The sequence below is a fragment of the Lepisma saccharinum genome, chromosome 1 (assembly GCF_977018435.1).
Source record: "Lepisma saccharinum chromosome 1, izLepSacc3.1, whole genome shotgun sequence".
In the NCBI taxonomy this organism is placed as follows: Eukaryota; Metazoa; Arthropoda; class Insecta; order Zygentoma; family Lepismatidae; genus Lepisma; species Lepisma saccharinum.
The window spans coordinates 113803263-113823163 of NC_139229.1; the positions used below are offsets into that span (position 1 = coordinate 113803263).

The 19901-nt window shown below is 40.0% G+C and overlaps 1 protein-coding gene across 2 annotated transcripts in view; it reads right to left on the reverse strand.

Annotated features, from left to right (window-relative positions):
* atos (atos homolog atossa) overlaps positions 1 to 17386 on the reverse strand; it is a 99414-nt gene extending 82028 nt beyond the window's left edge. For both annotated transcript variants that reach the window (XM_083136389.1, XM_083136397.1), the window contains exon 1: positions 16726 to 17386. The gene's annotated coding sequence lies outside the window, so the exon portion shown is untranslated. The remainder of the gene's footprint in view (positions 1 to 16725) is intronic.
* Between the last annotated feature and the right edge of the window lie 2515 nt (positions 17387 to 19901).

Sequence of the window (19901 nt, forward strand, 5' to 3'; positions counted from 1 at the left end):
ATACGCGAACAACAAACTGCACGGTGGGTCTCACTTATCACACAACACTTGAGCAACCTTGCGTTTTGACGTCACGGGAGAGAGCTTTTTAATTTTAGGCTAGATGCCTACATTGTCAGGTTAGGCTAGGTAGGTTTAGTTCTCTTAGCCTAAATTATAATTTTTCATTGTATTTATGCTAATGGGACGTAACCTAACAGGCCTTACCTAACCTTGTAGGCATTCCTCGTCTGACGTCAGTACACAAGGTAGCAAAACTGTTGTGCGGAGAGGAAGACCCGCTACACGGCATTCAGAAAATGCTCAGTCCGACAGACACGTAAGCTACACGCGACACGTGCATCTTGCCGTGTCTCTTCGGTTCGAAAGGTTGCATTGATTACTGATTTCCAAGCGACACGTGTCTCTTCGGTGTGAATTCTCCCTAATAGAAGCGAACGTTGTATTGTTCCTACAAACGTTACTTGAAGTAAGCAACTGAGTACATATTGCTGATACGTAGCTTATAACACCAGTGTGTTTATGTGCAACAACAAAAGATAACGAAGGGGTGGAATGTGATAACAGTGTTGAAATCGAACAAAAGAACTCTCAAATACTTGAAATTGAAAAACGAATTATGAACAAACCGAATTCCGGGGTTGAACTTTGTTTCCCAAGCCAGTACTGTATCCCCTCCCTTATCGCTGAGTTTTGACTAATTTGATTTATTTTACTTCGCTTTTCTGCCACTTTTAACTAATCGTGAAGTTGAGGATGAATGGTGATGACTTTTGAAAAGTCCAAAAACAGATTTTCTTGCGAGAGATCATACAATGCAAACTTAACGACTCTAATTTACCAAACTTTCAAATGCTTTCCTTGAACGAGGCGTGTAAAATTTAATAAGAAAATGTAATAATTATACATTCCAGTATATTGACGGTGTTAAATGTGAAGTATATAGAAAAATAGTTGTACCGAATATTATTTCAACTGCTGAATCGAGTAAAATGAACTTCCCAATGATCTAATAATAAAAACTGGCAATAGAATAATAGTTTATAATAACCCTTATTTGATTGTTATTATTTATATTATTCAACAACCTTTACAAAAATTCATACTTCCGACAAAAGGCCCTTCCATATTGCGTACCATCACATTTAGCACCGACCACTACAGATTTGTATACGTTACTTAACCTGGTATTTATACCTACTGGTGCTCTAAAACACGTCATCAACTGTGCGCCTATTTTCTTTCAGACCACTTCCATTAATCTGTTCAAGAGGCTGTCCAATCTCAAGGCCAGCTCAAGTTCCTGAGGAAGCACCAAAGCATACACTGGGACTCCGATGCACAGCTTGAATCTAAGACAAAGTTAGTTTCGTTTAACAGTCATTCATCACGATATACTCCTAAAAGGAAATCAGTTGCAGGTGGTAAAATCCAGTAAAATCGTTGCATAAAAAACCCAACTTCCTCGAGCAAGAAAGTAGTTTCACTCATACAAGGCCAACTACCAGATTGGTGGAAGGGTGGAGTCTCTTTCCTTACAATCTAACTCTTCGTGCAGATTAAATTGATAGGCGTTTGCGGTGTACGATTATTGCATAACCTTAAGAGAAGCATAAAGATTCGTTTTACACAATCATATCTTATGTATAAGTTAATAGGATTGTTATTAAAGATTTCTTCTCTGGCAAATTAATGAAGGAATAAAAATAACCATGTGAATTTGAGTAGTGCACCCAGATCTACCTGAACTTTTATTTTTTTCTAAGTATGCCTTCAACATGCCATATGGCACTTTGCTGAACTGCAAAATAAACACTGGATTTTTAGGTGTTTAAATGCAGATGCCGAAAAATCCAATCCATTTCAAATTTATTTATGGTTTAGATATCTTGCGAGTTGTGGATTGCATTGTTGTTTTAAGTCCACTTTATGCACAGTAAGGCTAATCGAGACTGGACCCACAGTTTAGAGTGGAATCCGAACCACTATATGCCTCCACCGGGTATCGAACCCGGGACCCCTTAATTAGAAGGCGACGAAGTTACCGCTACGCCATCGGGTAGGCTCTGCGACTTGTGGAATTCGTTGGTCAAAATATTTTCATTTATATTCTTATCAGGAAAACACTAAACGACACCATAAATTTCTACGCAGTAGGTGCATTGGAAATATAACCAGTTCAAGGCACATTGTGCTTCGGATCCCACTTTAAACTATAGGTCCAGTCCCGATCAGCCTATCTGTGCAAAAAGTGGACTTAAGAACTCAAACATAAATGTATTCAAAAGAAAACTATTCATGCTTTCGCGCTGTACTTCAGGAACTTAACTTTCTTTTCCTTAATCTACCTAAATCCTTATTTTTCTAACAGACCTCGTTGAAATAACAACCTAACACTGACTAACATTTGGAAGTGCCGTCGAAAAAGCTTCTGAGGTACTTTGACTCAAAATGTACGTAACGAAACAGCTACGCTTGCTGGGCAAAAAAAATCTCCATAGCCTGGTTGATGAGCTCTTCGCTAACACTAGCGATCGGCACAAAGATTTCAATGTTACAAACTACAAAGTTCTATATGATCAATACCTGAGCATTGTGTGGGCAGCCGGAAGGAGACTGACTGTTTGCCTTCAGTTCTTAGGAACGCTCACGTCAGTTCTTGGAACTGAACTCCTGCACCCCACGTAGTCCATATGAATTCCATATGGTTTCTTGTGTAGAGATCAAGTGTGTGTTAGGCCTCACGCGCACTGACGATTTGTTCGGAGCAACTTTTTATTTACACTGGCAACTTTTTCATTACAGCACACTAAAAAATTACCTCGTATTCTTATTTGAATGAAAAAAATGACAAAATAGAAGGCTTGTTATTGAAACCTACACAGCGATTGCTTAGTTGCTAGTAACCTCTGATCACTGGGTGTTGAGCCTCGATGGCGTTGTGGCTAAGTCTTGTAATCAAGTGGCCCCGGGTTTGATTCCTGGTGGAGGCACACTGCAGTAGTACACATTAGCAAATCTCGGCACAAAGGAGATCACGGATCAAGACTGGATGCAGAACTGAGAATTTGTAGTATTTATTAATGTTACTATTTGTTGTACATCTACAGCTACTCAATATGCCAGCACATATTATTACTTAAGTGAAAAATGATATTGCGTTGATAGAAAACACGAACGTTTTAAATGATCCTTTCATGTGTATGTGGGTACATATATCATGTTCCACTATGTTTATCATGATTAGACATTACTTCGATCAATACGTAACTTCCTCGGTAGCGTTGGTGACACGTGTACAGGTTTGCGTTCCGGAACACGTGTCAACAGGCAGCTCTACTTTCAACATAGTGGGGAAACCACTAACGCCAAACTGTCACGAGATGAGCGAAATGAAGCCAAAAAGAAATTAAGAATACAAGATCGTGCCACTTTCCACAAGCAGCCATCCTTCCTTACACAGTATATCATTATATGAGTCAAGCATGTGTGCATATAAGGTCATGTTTCTGAAGCGGCTGTCGCAGAAATTCCCTTTTCTCTCCGAAAAGAAAATCCCTCGGGTTGCACAACTAGAAGGTTTGAAGTTATGGCAATTTGCATTATACGCAGTTGTAGCATTATTTTTCTTGACCCTCAAACATTAAGTCGAAGTCTCGATTCCGAAATGATTATATAGGACGGATACATGTTTCGGTTTACAATTAAAAATTAAAATGGAGAAATATTGTCAAATTTAATTTTTAAAATGCAAAATAAGGTGATAAATTTGAAATTTAAACATCAAATTCGTTGACTCAACTAAACTGCATATCTGTGCTTAAAAGTTGCTAATGCTCCCGCATTTTCATCTTTTTAAGACGTCATAATCACATGATGGTGGAGGTGATTGGGTCCCAAAACAAGGGGGGCAAGGACAGATTATTTTCGCTTGGTAGATATGGTTTAGCATAGTATGGGGCAACTCCCCCCTACGCCCCCTAATCGCCGACACTGTCGCCCTGATTAGATTTTCCCAGCAAAAAGTGCATGTTCTTGTTCGCTCACAGGAAGTTATTAGTCTCAATTAGGATTTGAACTTAAGTAAACCAGATTGGTTTTTGGTGAGATCGAAATGACATAGCCTACATATTACCACCAAACCTCTGCAAAATTTCTCTGCATTCACGGAAATTTCCTTCCACCATCACGGCGAAGAGGTGAAGTTGGTGGGGGGAGGTGGCAAGAGAACCTGAAGTCTCCCTCCTCCCACTTGCACGCACTTGAAGCAGTGACGTCAGCTAACGGACCTCAGACATGCTTGGACAGCTATCTCACTTACAGTCGAAACTGTGTTTCTGGCCATAAACTGTGACGTCACCGTCACAAACTTTCCAGCAACGTGTATATTTTTAGCATAAACGCCTTGTCGAAAGTACCCAAAAGTTGTCAAATAGAAGCTGTCCGTAAGCATATGTGTGCAGCCATTTTCTTGGAAGTCTGTGCACCTTATTCCAGTAGCGTGCATTCGCGAAAGGAGCTTGCCTCATCCCAAAAGTCACCGCACGCCACTGTCTTATTCAAATGTGCAACGGAATTATTGACAAGTGTGGCTAATCATTTTAGTGCTGAAATGAGTGTAGACTTATATTGTTAAAAAATAATAAAAAAAGAAGAAAAGAAGTTTGAGTTGCGACATGAAAATTACACAAAATACAACCTAAACATTGTCTACTGCGTCCGGCCCTCGTAAAAATCCCGAGTGTTATGCAGCAGCCATAGTGGATGTTAATCCAAAAATTAATTATTCTGCAACAGCAGTAGTTTCATGGGATTTACACAATGTAAAAACTGCAACTATTAAGTGTACCACTTTATACGAATACAAGCCTGCATTACTTATGAATTGATGCAAACAATTACAAAACCACCCACATAATACATATATAATAATTTACATTCCAATTTACTGTGTGTGAAATACTTAAGTATTACTAACAGAACGTATCATCCTGTCCACACACTGCTCTGAATAAACAAAGGTACGAAAGAATGACTACATCAAAACCTTACAATTGCATAATTCTCGTACATCACACCAAAGAGTTGTGTTTAAAAAGAGCTCTCTTTTCAATTGCCTTCAAAAAGTCGTCCAGTCGAAAGCCTTGACAGATTAGTTATTATTAAAGACAGATATTGGTTGATATGCTGAAGCTGAAAGGAAATGACGCACAGGCGTTAGAAATAAACAGCACCTTACATGTCAACCGTTACGTTCTAATTGTGTGCGCTCAAATTGCAAGCAAAGCGTGCCATGCCGTCACAAAAACCAACTGAAAATCTTGTACATTATTTAAAGCCCGGTTTACATGAAACCGGCGTGAAATTAGAAGCCATGTAGATGTTGTTAGTGTGGAAAAGCACGTAAGCAACGAGTGCTGGGGCACATGTTGACATTTCTTTGGTAAGCTCGAGAACTACATTTTATAAGGTTGGACAGTTTATGTCCCACTTTATCTAAACAGGAGTGTACACACGATTCATACGCGACAAACTAGAAACGATAACATCAAATTTAGACAGATAACAAACCAAGTAGCCTTGCTCGAGAATTGGATCATGTGTAGCATAGGTTTTCTGTGGTTACAAGAATGAGCTCACAAATGAGCACATTAGAAATGGAGAAACAAAGACTTAAATTGTGGTAACTGCATGAAACTTGACAAAAGCTGCATATTATACTTCGGAAACAGATCTGTTGAGGGACTTCCCTACTAGGCTAATCCCCATCCACTTTTGTTCCAATCATACACAAATGGCTGGCTTCACATGTATTGCCCGGAGACAATGTTCTGTGCAGGAAGACTAAATAATTTTATACATACAATTTGCGTCTATACGTATATTATTCAAGACATTGCATGCAACGCGCACACACTACAAATGCGTAAATACACAAGATCTCTGCAAATGAACGCACTGTGATGCAAAGAAATGCGCAGTTTGCTACCAGAGTTTCACAGCATTAAAACAGGCGCATGATGGATCGTTTAACAGCTGACTTGAGGAGCAATTCCTCGAAGGTCAAAAAGGAAATGTGACATTGCTAAGATTTCCTGGTTCTTCCGCCCTTTATTCATGTAGACACAGTTCAACAAAAATATGTAGATAAATAAAATGTTAAATTTACTAGCAGTTTGCCAATAAGAAAACAAAACAGTCGTGATGCTATTGGTGTGAGCCATTACAAGTAAGTGCACGTTTATTGTCCTTCATGCAAACCAAAATATGGTAAAACTTCAGAATAGTCAAACAGGAGACAATATTCTAGAATTAACCCACAGACATTTACAAGAGACTCCATATTGTGGAACAAAGACAATTTAATGGCAATGAACTAAAAGCTTCAAGAAGTTCGTGATCGCCACAAGAATAAAAATTATATTGTATTACTTGGAGAACAAGAGGCTCCCGCGTAGACAAACGGTTAACGCTCTGGCCTTTGGTGGGAACCCCCAAAATTTCAGCGTAAAATAAGCATCTTGAGGACAATTGGGGAGCTACTTGAAAAGAAGTACCGGGCTCCGATCACGAAAGCCAGAAAACAGCGACGATGGGACTCGATGCGCTAGCCACGCGTCACCCAATGAAAATCCCGCTCTGGCAGACTCTGGCACTTTCCGTTAACGATGTAAATTTCAAGAACTTATGGACAACGTGTAATTTACAGTTCACTAAGTGAAACAAAGAAACAGTTTCTGTTGTTACATACCCACAGTAAACTCAAGAAAACGCTATAAAGTACACGGAAATAGGATGCAAAGAAGAATGCGATTACCAGTGTGATTTCTCTGCTTCCGTTAAATTTCTCCTCAAGAAAATTTTAAAATGCCATTGTCCCATTCATTCCCCTCCCCCCTCCTAACCCTACTTCACACTCGCTCACGACCAGCGTGCTTCCTGCTTCGGAAAGGAGAACGCACCTGAGGGAAATTGGAAACCGGGTTACGTTAATGAAATCGAAGTCCTGAGAGATGTAGCTACCAACCTGAAGAGCCGGAGAAAACAGTGTAATTACATCAACAGTTATGTGTGATGGACCCAGGCAAGTTGACGGAACTTTTAAGGGAAACTGTTCTTCTTTCAAATCCCTCCTTTCTGGTTCAATGTTTCTTTGGAGCCATGCGCGCAGAACTCACCTACCTGATTTCTTTCTTAATTGAAGAGTGTAAGAAACTAGTAGAAAGAGGCCAACAATTTTCTTCGTTTTAATTTTCTAGGTCCGTTCCATTACGAAAACTGGGAAATGTCTCGAATTTGTTACTTTGAAGTAGGAGGAGGTAGAAGGGACATGCGACAATCTTGCTGTCTGTTCGACAACGTCATCTGCTTTACGGAGCGATATGACAAAATTCTCCACATAGATTGAAAGGTCGTCCGATCCTAGCTATAGGAAAAACACCGTTTAGCCGCAGAATAGTATCCGGTAAATGTTTCTCTTGACTGACTACTGGTCAATTTTAAACCAAGAGAAAAATCTAGGATGGGTTACAAGAATATTTTTCTGTTATCCTCTTGTAAACTTGGTTTCTAACAAATGTCTAAAACTTTTAGCAAAACGCCACTGCCATTTGTGCGTCAGCCCTCACTGAGAAAACAGAAAGTAAGTTTTAAATTATGAATCCAGAATTTCTGGTTTCGTATTAGACGTCTGTGTGTTAAATCTACAATTTTGTCTGCTATTTGACTATTCTGAAGTTTAAGGTATTCTTCGCTGAACGTTTTGCCCAGTTTTCATTCGTATGGAATAAACGGGTTACTCTCTTTATTAAAAGAATATTTAACTGCAACAATTCGAAGAATTATAGGACAATTAATTCAATTTCGAAGGTCACTTTAGAGAAAACTTAACAAAAGAAACACACCACAGCAATGATAAGATACAGATTTAACTAATAGATTCATGAGATGTGCACTATCTGAAAATTCCATATGCATAAAAAAAGAAAAATACTCAACCCCTCCTACACAGAGAACTACAGACTAACAAGAAATAACATCTGAAAGTTTAGTTTACTAGCAAATTTAATAATCCAAAAGTTATGTGACAAGATGAGTTTTAGTTGATAAACAGGATTTCAACTTAATTGCATATCAAAGTGTTTTTAAGTTCGATACAAGCGGTACAAAGCAGCAAGTCTAGTGGCATCATTTCTCAGACCTGGGTCAGAGGTAGGCGGCAAGAGCCTGGGGCTGTCACGCACACTGCACCTGATCAACCTAAGCCATAACTTTTAAAAAAAATCTTAAGAACACATACGAACAACCAGCACGATAATTCATCATTGTCAAGTAGCAAACCAACTCGATTCGATACATGCTTACCATCTCTTGGACTGTTACTAAGTGTTGCATGACAAAGGTTTAGAGTGTAAGCTTGAGAGTGTAAACTTGACCATGTGCCGACTGTTGTTAGCAGACGTAAACGGAATCTTGACCCATAATGTCACGCTTCAAAAATTCCTTTTTAAGGGGGGGGGAGGATTTGTCCGTTCATTTCTGCTCATAATTTTGTAAATTTTAAAGTTACACTGGTAATCACTCAGAAATTGAACTTGATACGGTTCCAAATTATGAGTTTTATGCTCGGTGATAGTTATTGTGCTTTCGACGAGGAACCACATTATACTCTCCTGAGTTATAGTTATATTCCTCGGCAGCGTAATAACCTACCAACTTGTGTCATCCGTCGTGAGAATGCAACTTCGTTACTGTTTCCGTAATGGTTTGTGAAAGTGGCCGACCTCACTTTCAAACCTTTCATCGCCACCAACAGGAAGTTGTACATGTTCCTTCCTTACGATAGTGTAGCAAAGATTTCTCTTAGAGTCAATTGCAGCCCATGGCTTCCTTTCTCCGTCAATGGATCTTCAATTTAAATCAAAAATGTTAAAAAGTCCTGTTAAATGGCACGTGTTGGATAGAAACATACATGACACAAAATTGAATCTCTCAATTCCGTATATTTAATAAACTCGTCCAAGTTAGACACAAAATATAAACATTCTCATTTTCTCTGGGTCTTTTATTTCTTCTTCCTGGAGGAAAATAATTGATTAGACTGATTTCGAACATAATGAAGCAGTCTTTGTGTTTGATTGAATTAAAATGATGGATGTTTAGGATGTACTGGCTGCATTTGTGGATTCTGGAGTTCCAACTGTCTCAGGTTCACCTAACGCAGGTGGTGGTGATGTCAGGTTTCCACTGCCCTCTTCCGCAATCTTCTCTTTGGAACGAAATTCATCGATCAATTCTTTCTTCCCGATCTCGTCCAGTGGCGCCATTCCCTGCTCATAATCCCAAAAGTAGCCATCTTCGACTACAAACTCTGGATGGACATCTGGATAGCAATACATATAGTTTACATCAACAGATTTCTTGTCACCTGAGCTAGGTTGCTCAATGAGCAGATAATCGTGAAACAAGCCATCAAATAAAGGATGAACATATAGATTTTCCACAGAGATGTTCTCGAGGTTGCAAGCACTGGTGCAGTATATGTCGTATACATAATTTTGGCCCGATAAGTCCAACACTTCACTCTCTTTCTCGAGTGCATCCTCTATGTCTCCTTTAGGGTTTGGGTCTTCTTCCTCATCTTGCACAACGTCCAAAAGCCTTACTATAAAGATGTCCTCGTTGTCTGTTTCCGACACCAGATTTGTGTTACTCAGTTCGCTCCCTTTCAAGTCTGAAACAATCTTGAATTCATGGTTGGAAATCCCGCTTTTGGTTTTGGATCCCGAACGCATTTTCCTGGCTAAATAGCTGTGGTACTGCTTGTACGAATGGGTGCATTTCTCCTTGAGCTTCATCGCATTTGACACAAGTGAAGACAGTTCCTTGTTGCGGCTCCAGAGAGTTCCTGCAAAATCCAGGACCGTGACTTTGCTGTCTTCCAAATCAAGGTGGTCGCCTTCCTCTTTGTTCCCAGTCACAAGAAACACCTCCGCTGGGGCGTCGTCGTACAAACGCCTCACTCTCATGACAGCGGCCATCTTTGCTGCCTAAAACCACAACCTGGCAAACTAGTGGGAAGCTAAAGAACAGCCTCAAACACTTAAGGAGGTGCGCCCAGGCACTATAAGTGCTTTAAAAAGCATCAAATCATTTCCTGTTCTTAGGCTTTCAGTTCCGTTGCTACGATACACAGAGAATGATGAGGTTTGGATCATAAACACAGACAACAATTATACTGACACTCAAAGAAAAGACTCGCTTAAATGGTTATATTGTAAGAGCCAGAAGACAAAACAATTTTGTGCATTAAAATTAAATTAGTGCACTTCGAGTGAAATTTTAATCAACTTTATGATAATCTGAACCAGATGTACAGTTTAAAGTGGAGTCCTTTGTCATAAAAAGGCACTAATAGAGTAAATACGCTCGCTCGCTCTATATTATGTAGAGATCAGACTAGCTACAAAACATTCCTCTTTTCCTTCGCCACTATACAAGTATTTCTCTGGCAAACCATACTCTGTGTTTGGAGCCTGTGGAGCAAGGTCGCGCATAACGGAAGAGAAGGGGAGAAAGAGGGTTGGTGGAGCAAAACAGTGCTCGCTGCTGTAAATGGCTTGTAGCTGCACTCACTTTCCCTCTCGCGAGTTTATTGGTCGCCCACACTACTTGCGCAGAGACTTGTTTTCGTTCGCTCGCTCCAGATTCCCGGAACAGATAGTCAAATTGCACTGTATGAAAATAAAGGAACTACTTACTACTACAGAGATCACTGGCATATGCTGATTTGTTTCGGATAGGGCTGGAATTGTAAAGGTGGATATTATATAGCTGCGTTCTAGGGAAGGAAATACGCTATAAAATATTTCACAATTACCATTTTTAAGCTTCTCTTGAAGGTTGTTTAAAGACAAAAAAATATAATCTTGGGTCATTTTAAGACGGGGTTTCAGTCACTACTTTGGCTTTTCCAGAGTTCTTTACGGCTTTCATTTGAAAATGTAGATTTTCTCAAAATTTATGGAGGGGTTGTAGCCCCATCAGCCTCTCTGCATGCGCCAGTGACAGAGATCGATAGTTTCTGTGATGTGATGTGCACTGCAGCCCCTTCGTTCCCCTCGTTATATGCGGTTATTCCGACACTTAGATGTATGCACTCTAGCGTGTCGAAAATATCGTGCTCTGTGTGGTAGGTGATTGTATGGTGTCAATTTTCGGACTGCATCTTCGTATTATTTTCAGTTAGGAGCCCGTGTGTATGTGTGCCCGCAGTGTCTACGAAGTTTCAGAACGCGATATAAGATCCGGCAATGTCCGCACGTTTTCCATATCATGTACTACTGATTGCACATACTAATGCAAGTATGTGTGTGCGCACGCATAAGAAGAAATCATGCCAGATTAATTTATTTCACCTAATATCTCTAGGCTTCAGGAAATCTTATGTCCAGCAATGAGTTACGTCTGTATAACTATGCCACTGTGCCACTTTCTTCCACAATACTGGAGCACGAATTCAACTCCCAATGTGAACAACTCGTTCAACGGCATTCGTTCTAGCCTCGAAAATCAGCAGGATGCTAAAATTTAGTTGAACCTTCATTTATCTTAATTTCTCACCCGGTAATACTGAAGAGAAACTTCAAACTGTCCAAATATGCTCGATTCCTGCTCGACACGTACAGTCAGATACGCAAGTATTGCCTGGCAAATTGTCCAGGACCATATTCATGAAATTTTCTCTTGTTTTTAAGAATTAGGTTCACAGCTTGTTTGTAGTTTTGTTTCGATTCTTGCAGCTCTGATTGCGTAAAGCAAAGAGTTTAAACATGGTGAATGACAATTTGCTTGGTAATACTTATGCATCCCACAGTAAGGTACAGCCGACAGCAAATATTGTGTACAAATTGTCCACTGTCCATTATGCTCATTCGGTCCATTTTCCACACTGAAGTTGAACAATTTAACAAAATCGTTAAAAGTAGAAGACAGCTTCTGCTCTATTCTTTCATTTTAAAAAAAATTAAAAAACATGATTTGTGACCACCAATATCTCTACCCCTGATTGTACAGACTACAAACAGTTCCCGAAATTCCAATAGACATAAATCATCCAATCATCTTAAAACTAGAGCCTCAACAATTATCAGTTACAACGGCCCTTGTGGTACTGGACTCAAATTCAAGTTTTGACTCACTTATTCATAATCATTTTTTATGTATCTTGTAAACTGCAATACAGCATGATCTAAATTCACAAAACGTTCTGTAAAACACTAAAAGAATTTACAATGAAATGAGTGCTCACATCACACTTGCAGCACACGCACTCAGAGTCGCAACCACGAATTTTTGTCTGAGGGGACCAGGATAAAGGTACCAATAATAATAATAAAAATATTATAACACTATTAAAATTATTATTATTATTGATTTGCTTTATTTTACTTCACTTTTTGTGCCACTTTTGGCTAATTTGCGAAGATTGGGATGAGTGATATGATGAAATTGATGAATGGACACTCACAAACATCCTATGCCCAAGCCGGGATTCGAACCCGGGACATACATTATTATTATTAATAGTAGTAGCAGTATTATGAAAGACGTCATTACCATCGCAAATTATGCAAAAAGGGGATAGAAGTTGGTGGTAATGCATTTGTGTTCGAACAAACTATTTGAATTATATTTTCAACGCGTTCAAATTTCACATTAAAAATAGAAAACAACCACACAAACTATTTTTGAATAACAGAAAATGCTTGACAAATGCATTTCAAATATAATTATTTTTTACATTAACATGCATAACTTTCATGCACGATATGTGTTTCACATATATGCAACATGGAGCGACGCGGACACATCCATCTCACAATAAACCAACAGCAAAAATGACAAATTGTCTCTGAAATGTGCACGCTCCCTTTCCTCAAAACAATTGTTCATGCATTTAAAACAATATGAATTAAGACAAGTCTTATTTCTCTGTCTGGTAATTTACAATGCATTACAGAGAACAAAGATAATTTTCGAGAGAAGCGAGGAAGAACATTTTTGGATCCAATTTCTTTGCAGGCTGAAATCAATATTGATTTAATAGGGCGCAAATAATTTCACGGGACGCTAATACATTCTCTCATTTACAACTTTTGTGCCTCCCCGATGGTGTAGTGGTAATATGGTCGCCTTGTGATCAAGGGGTCACGGATTGGATACCCGGTGGAGGCACATGGCACAGTGGTTCGGATCCCAATTTTAACTGTAGGTTCAGTCCCGATTAGCCTTTCTGTGCGTAAAGGGGACTTAAAACCATTAGTCAATCAATAAATTTTACAGCTTATTTTCATTTAGATCGTTCGGCGCCCAGGGCCGACTCCCGCCGCCCCCTAGGTACAGTTCTGAACTTGATAAGATTAAGAAAAGCAGGCATTGTGAGCGAAGCGAACAAGAAAATTACGTAAAGTTTTTTTATTTGCATAAAATTTGAAGTTGTGGGCGGTAATTGCCCCCTGCAGGTACACTTGGTCGTCAATGTTTGCCCCCCCCCTTGACCCCCTAGAACTCATTTCCGTCCAAGGTTGGGGGGGTTACCTGTGGTTGCGCAACTACACGCACTCTGTCTTTGTTCGAACATGTGTGGACAAATAAAGAAATTATCCTATACTTATGTCAAGATTACACGTCAATTAAACTGTCCGAAATTACGATATGAATAACCACCAAATAACCGAATGAAAAGACAGTGAATTGTGAACTCAGGACGTCATGAATATAGTCAATTTACATAAAATTCAACCTGTGCAAGAAAAGTTAGGGTCAAAATCATTATGTAATTTTCTTACTTTACGTTACTTTTCTACTTCATTAAGTTAATAGCGACGATGGGGCTGAGAATGATAGGATAATGCAAACTGGGATTTAAATTTAGAAGCTGCGGCAGATATATCGAGGTCAATTATGCATCAATTGAGCATTTATTTCAGTATCGTCGAATTGGGCACTACTATTTAAAAAAGGATTTAGTATGCAAGAGAATGTGAATTTATCTCCATCTTACAAGTGGAAACTGTTCAAGTTGATTAGTAAGCTAGACACTATGTTTGAAATATATGATTAACAAGTATTTACAGAATCCTATTTATTCCTTATGGGAAATAAACTTCAAATTACGGCTAATCAAATGGGAGTTTCGAGTTTTCCTTCTACTGTGACATAGTTCAACGTGTCCTTTTCCGTCCATTTACTTTTTGACGACATTGGATGTTTGATATTCCCAAGAGAACTAATAAAATAATGATCCCGTAAACCTAATGCATTTCTCCTTGCCTCCTACGGCCATTCTGGCAGTGTTGCCAAGGGTCCATAAAGTGCCTCCTAGGGTAATTTTAGGTGTGAGAGGGGTGGTGGCGCTGCTATTACCGTTAGCTTTGAAGTGATGGCAATTTATTCTTAGTTTTCACCGTCTAGATTTGGCGGCATCACCCATCTCAATGATCCAATGATGCTCATATGAAATCGAAAGTAAAGGATTCCCGAATAACAATATTGTCATCTTCACCTAATGCACGGCGCAATGTATAAAAATAGATGGGGACGTAAGAGGCGGTGGGTGACGCAGCCTATATATGAATATCACGTCACGTGCAAAATATACACTCATGACAAAAGTTAGTTTTTATGGGCCGGAGCCAGTGGTGGTGGCATCATAGTGGGGCAGAGGGCGGGTGCCACAGTTCACAGACAAACGAGTGCACGAAAGAGCCAGATGTGGCTCCAAAAGAGTGAAGTTGGCAACAGTGATCGGCAGCTGCCGCAGCGAGAAAGACCTGGGGAAATTGTCCCTCTCCCCCTTAAATCATATTATGCTAGGCATGCCAAATTTCTTATGTTTGCAAAGACGTTCCTTTGAGGCAAAAACAAGATAAGACACAAATATTAACCAAGTATAGATCTACATGTTTATATCCGGGTCTCGAAATCCAGAAAGCAGCGGCGATGGAGCTCTATGTGCTGACATCCAGTCACCTGATGAAAAGCCGCTTTACTGGCCTTGACCCTCAAAGGACTACACACACACCAACATATAAATATATGAAATCACAAATCAAGCACTTTTTCGTTGTTGCCATAAGCATTAAAAACAAAGATGATTAAGCAGTCATAAATATCATCATTCACTGTACATGGAAGAGCAACGCAGTATATTAATATTTTAGTTAACAGCACTAAGCAACATACATTTAAACTTTAAAAAAGCCCACGTGAACCATTATTATGAATCGGCATCGTTGACTTATCCAATGAAAGTAGCATGTCAAAATACTTATTTTAATTAACTTGTTATTTTCCACGATTCTCCACGCAGATTGTCTATCAAAATACCACTTAGTTTTGTATCTAAGTTGTTCACGATCTTGACGAAGCTGGATCCCCGGGCATTCTTGCTCATTGTTAGGATGGAAAAACAAACGTAAGATACCCAAAAACACAATATGTTATTGTAAGCCATGTTGCACATACTTATTTGCTAATTTGTACATAAAACTTTGAAAACAAAAACCTGACGAAGAGAAATGGTAAACGATTACACGCCAGTTTGCGAAATCGCAGTTGGTAGCACTCTTCCATTTACGGTTACAGCTGACGTGTAGTGAACACGATACGTACGTCAGCGAGCACTCATTGAATAGTACAACATAGCAATTTAAAAAGTGATATTATGCTATCACTGAAAGCGCACATTCTTGACTGATTGATTTGTTGTTTTAAGTCCATTTTATGCACAGATAGGCTAATCGGGACTGGACCTGCAGTTTAAAGTAGGATCCGAACCACTGTGCGATGTGCCTCTAACAGGTATCGAACCCCGGACCCAGAAAGCGCACATTCGAACTTCCTAAACGTTTACCACAGTTTTGAGTTTTCATACATGGTAAATATGCATTCTGACCAGAGTTCAGGAAGCTAATATCATTATTGGAAACCCATATTTAGATCACGTTGCGATTCAGCATTGAGAGCTGCATTTTTCCAGTCGGTAGGGTACTGACTGCCATGAGGAAGACCCGGGTTCGTTCTCGTGATCTGAGGTGAGCATGTTTCTGTTCCTACATGGAGTGGGACTCGCCCAGCTCCTAATCAATACGTATCCGGGGGATAAAGGCGGCTGAAGCGTGGTGATGATCACATCGCTTCCACTATGGCCGAGACCGTGAATTTACCTTCATGGCACGGTGCAATGCACCCGTGATTCAGCACTGGTTCCCAAAACAGCTGACGTTCACGTTCAGACTGAGACACGTTAAGTAAACAAAACATTGTCATTACAATTTTCAGGATTACCTTAGCCGCATTGCGACGACACTGACCGAATTCACCCCAAAAAAGTGTCTCTCATGTATTCTCAGCGAGGAATCTAACCCAATTACTAATTTATCGTGCATTCAGTAATCCTAATCGTGTACGACAAAAGCAGAACAAATTCAGACATTTCCGAAAATCAAACTAAACACACTCGAACTTGTAAGAACATAATATCTTTATAAGGTCACTGTAATTATCATAGACAAGGATGTGTTTGTTGCATTACTCCCATCCTAACAAACAATTCGAAACGGCCTTCTCTTTGATGCCGTGCGAGGTAAGTGATACAATACTTCTTTGTTCAAGACACATTACGTTAGCAATACATTAGTAAAAAAACTGCATGCAACTTACCTGCAAATATTCTTCCCAATAAACCACAACAAAGAATATGGTACTGAATCGCAGAGCCCTTAAAAGACAAGTAAGTCCAAAATCCGCTCAGCGATAACTTAGTTAACTCTGAGATTTTACCAACAAGTGTCCATCACCTGAACATGACCGCGGTAAACAGTTTATACAGCTGTCACACTACTACACTCCTTCAACACAAGATTCCGACACAAATCACAAACAGAAAACTGGTGCAAGCTTTCCGAAATCTACGTAGGGGCTTCGGCACTACACAGATATCCAAAGTAAGTCTGGATTTCCTGCAACTCAAGTGCACACATTTTACCACCAGACAGCAAGGAAATTCAAGAGTCCGAACACCAAACCACCAGCAAGAAATTCGGGTACCTGAACGCGAAGCAAGTTAACTCGGCTCCCACCGTCAAAGTCCGCAAGCGTACGTTGACTGAGCGAGCTAACAAGGCTTGTTTGGGGTTATGGAACCCTGTGTTCTCGTTTAGTATCGCACGTCTGTCTGTACCTTGCTCGTTGCTTAGCGGTTGGTGGTTGCTGGCACTTTGAGGGAAGGAATCTGCCTTCACTAGCAGTCTCGTTCCCGTGGACCAGAGGAAATGTCTGCACCCCACGTAACATACCAGCTTTAGACGAACTGAACCCTCGACTCTTTCTGCTCAGGTTCTCCCTACCGTAGAAAAATGGCCGCCGATGTTGGCGCGCTGTTGCCAAACCGACTCTAAATTGTTCTCATTTTCCGCTCATATCCTTTCGAAATATGTTTTCATACTTTAACGATCGCAAAAACTAAAATATAACCCATTTTGTTCAAAACAAAAGCAAAAATGGCTCGTATTATAACAGATATCAGTTGCAGAGTATGAGATATTGACCTGGCAACACTGTTCTGACAGGAATTCTTGCGCAGTTTCGTCTGGTAGCACCAGCTGATTTCTCTGGCAAGGTCGACTACTTCCCCTGTACAAGGCTCGTCCCAATCCAACCTGGCGAGACTAATGCGTCGCCAGCTGATAGTCGAGCAGAACAAAACACAGCTGTTTACTGCCTTGCGGTGCGGGGAGAGAGATCTGTCTGCGCAAGGGATGGAAACGCACGTTGAAACAAATTATCTTTCCCCTTGAAAAGGGACACCGTACCTTAGAGGGACAACAAAAGACAAGATTTCCATCTGGAAGGAAAATTATGAGGGTGCAGTACCTTGGGTCCCTATTGAAGGCGAGTTCGTTCCCTCGATATCCTCCTTCTTGCCATAAATGACCGTCAGCCCCTGACTCCCATTTCCCAGGGCGAGGATTCAGATCGGTAGCTGTTGCCAGGGGACAAGAAAGACATTTCGTTTCGAATTGCCCCTTCTAAATGTTGATTCAAAAGACGGGTCCTCAAGCAGCAACCTGGCCCATGCTGTTGCCATCCTCATTTTGCCTTGGAAGTATGGGGGGAAAGGGGGCAGGGAAAAAACGGTAAGCCAAAGTTTCCAAAAATCGTTTGGTAGTCACTGGTGTAAAACTAGCTTTCTCTGTTCAACAATAACGTTGCACATTACTAAACACAGTAAGAATTTGCACGATCGGTAGTTAGGTTTAAGAATTGATACTAAAATGGCGAATTGTATCGGGTGTGCCCGGTTCACATTACCCCATTCCAGCGTTTACAGTGCAGTGTTCATTGTTGATTTAAACGAGAACTATTTGTAGCACCTATGACAAGTATGTTACCAAACATTTACAAGAAAATAGTAGTTGTAATATCTTTAATAATAAAGTACTAGTTATACAATATCCATTTGCTAGTTGTTTGGCTTGGGTTACTTTTTCATATGCCACTCTGTATTTCGTAATATAGACACGCACACAGAGAGACATAGAGAGATTCATTGCTTTATTTGCAATGTTACAGAAAAAGAAACACTTCAGTATTATGCAGCGTTAAAAAATAATAACACGCTCATTAATTTTAAAGGTTTTTTTTCTGAACTGTATACAGTGGTGGAGTGGTCAGCATTACGCGTTGTAAAGTCCCAGGTTTGAACCTTAGGTAAAAATTAATAAGTTAATGATTGATCCTCGCCGTCGCGATTAACCCAACTGCTAGATAAGAGTCAAAATAACCGAAAAGAGCAACACGGAGTGGTTAGCACAGAGTGCTACGACGCCAGGAGTATCGAGTTCGAATCACGGCCTGGGCATGGGTGTTACTTGTTAATGTCCCTTCATCAACTATCATCTCCGCGGTTAGTCAAAAGTGCCAGAGGAGAAGTAAAATAAACCAAAATAATTGATCAATCAAACGAAACGGAGACAGTCTGCTAATTATATTGTTTGCTACTGAGCACAGCAGCGAAGCCAGAAAAAAAATTAGAAGTCGGGGGGGGAGGAGTGGTGAGTGGGGGGCACACAGAAATTCGAAAGTCAGTACGAAATATTGTATATGGTAATCAGGGTGTCATTGACTCATTATACAGGGTGTCCACAAAGTCCTGCTACCGTTACAATGAAACTTAACTTCTAAACTATATGAGATAAATACATGCAGTTTTTTGCAACGTGTTCTACAGCTCTCAAAGTTTTATTTACAATTACAATCCATACACGCTGCAGCATAGCAGCATCAATCTGTTCGAGAACTTCTGCAATCCGTGTTTCTTCTCATTGGTCTCTAGATGTGAGGGACCTTTTGGATAGACATTTCCCTGGGAGATGGATTGGCAGCAATGGACCAATCTCCTGGCCACTGCGCTCCCCTGATATCGCTCCCTTGGATATTTTTCCTTTGGGGATATGTCAAGGATCATGTCTACGAAACCCCTGTTCCAGATCTTGTCACACTTCGTACACACATTGCAGAAGTTCTCGAACAGGTTGAAGTGTTGTAATTGTAAATAAAACTTTGATAGCTGTAGAACACATTGCAAAAAACTGCATGTATTTATCTCATATAGTTTAGAAGTTAAGTTTCATTGTAACGGTAGCAGGACTTTGTGGACACCCTGTATATTAATAGTAAATATTTGTTTCTGAAAAACTGAGGCACAGACTCTCTTCTGAGGGGGCCGTGACTACCTTGCCCCCTTTTAGCGTTATCGTTGCTGAAAAGGAAGTTCTTTGATGGCAACGCTTCAGACAAAACTACGGAACTGCACAGAAATCGTAAGATAAGAAAAA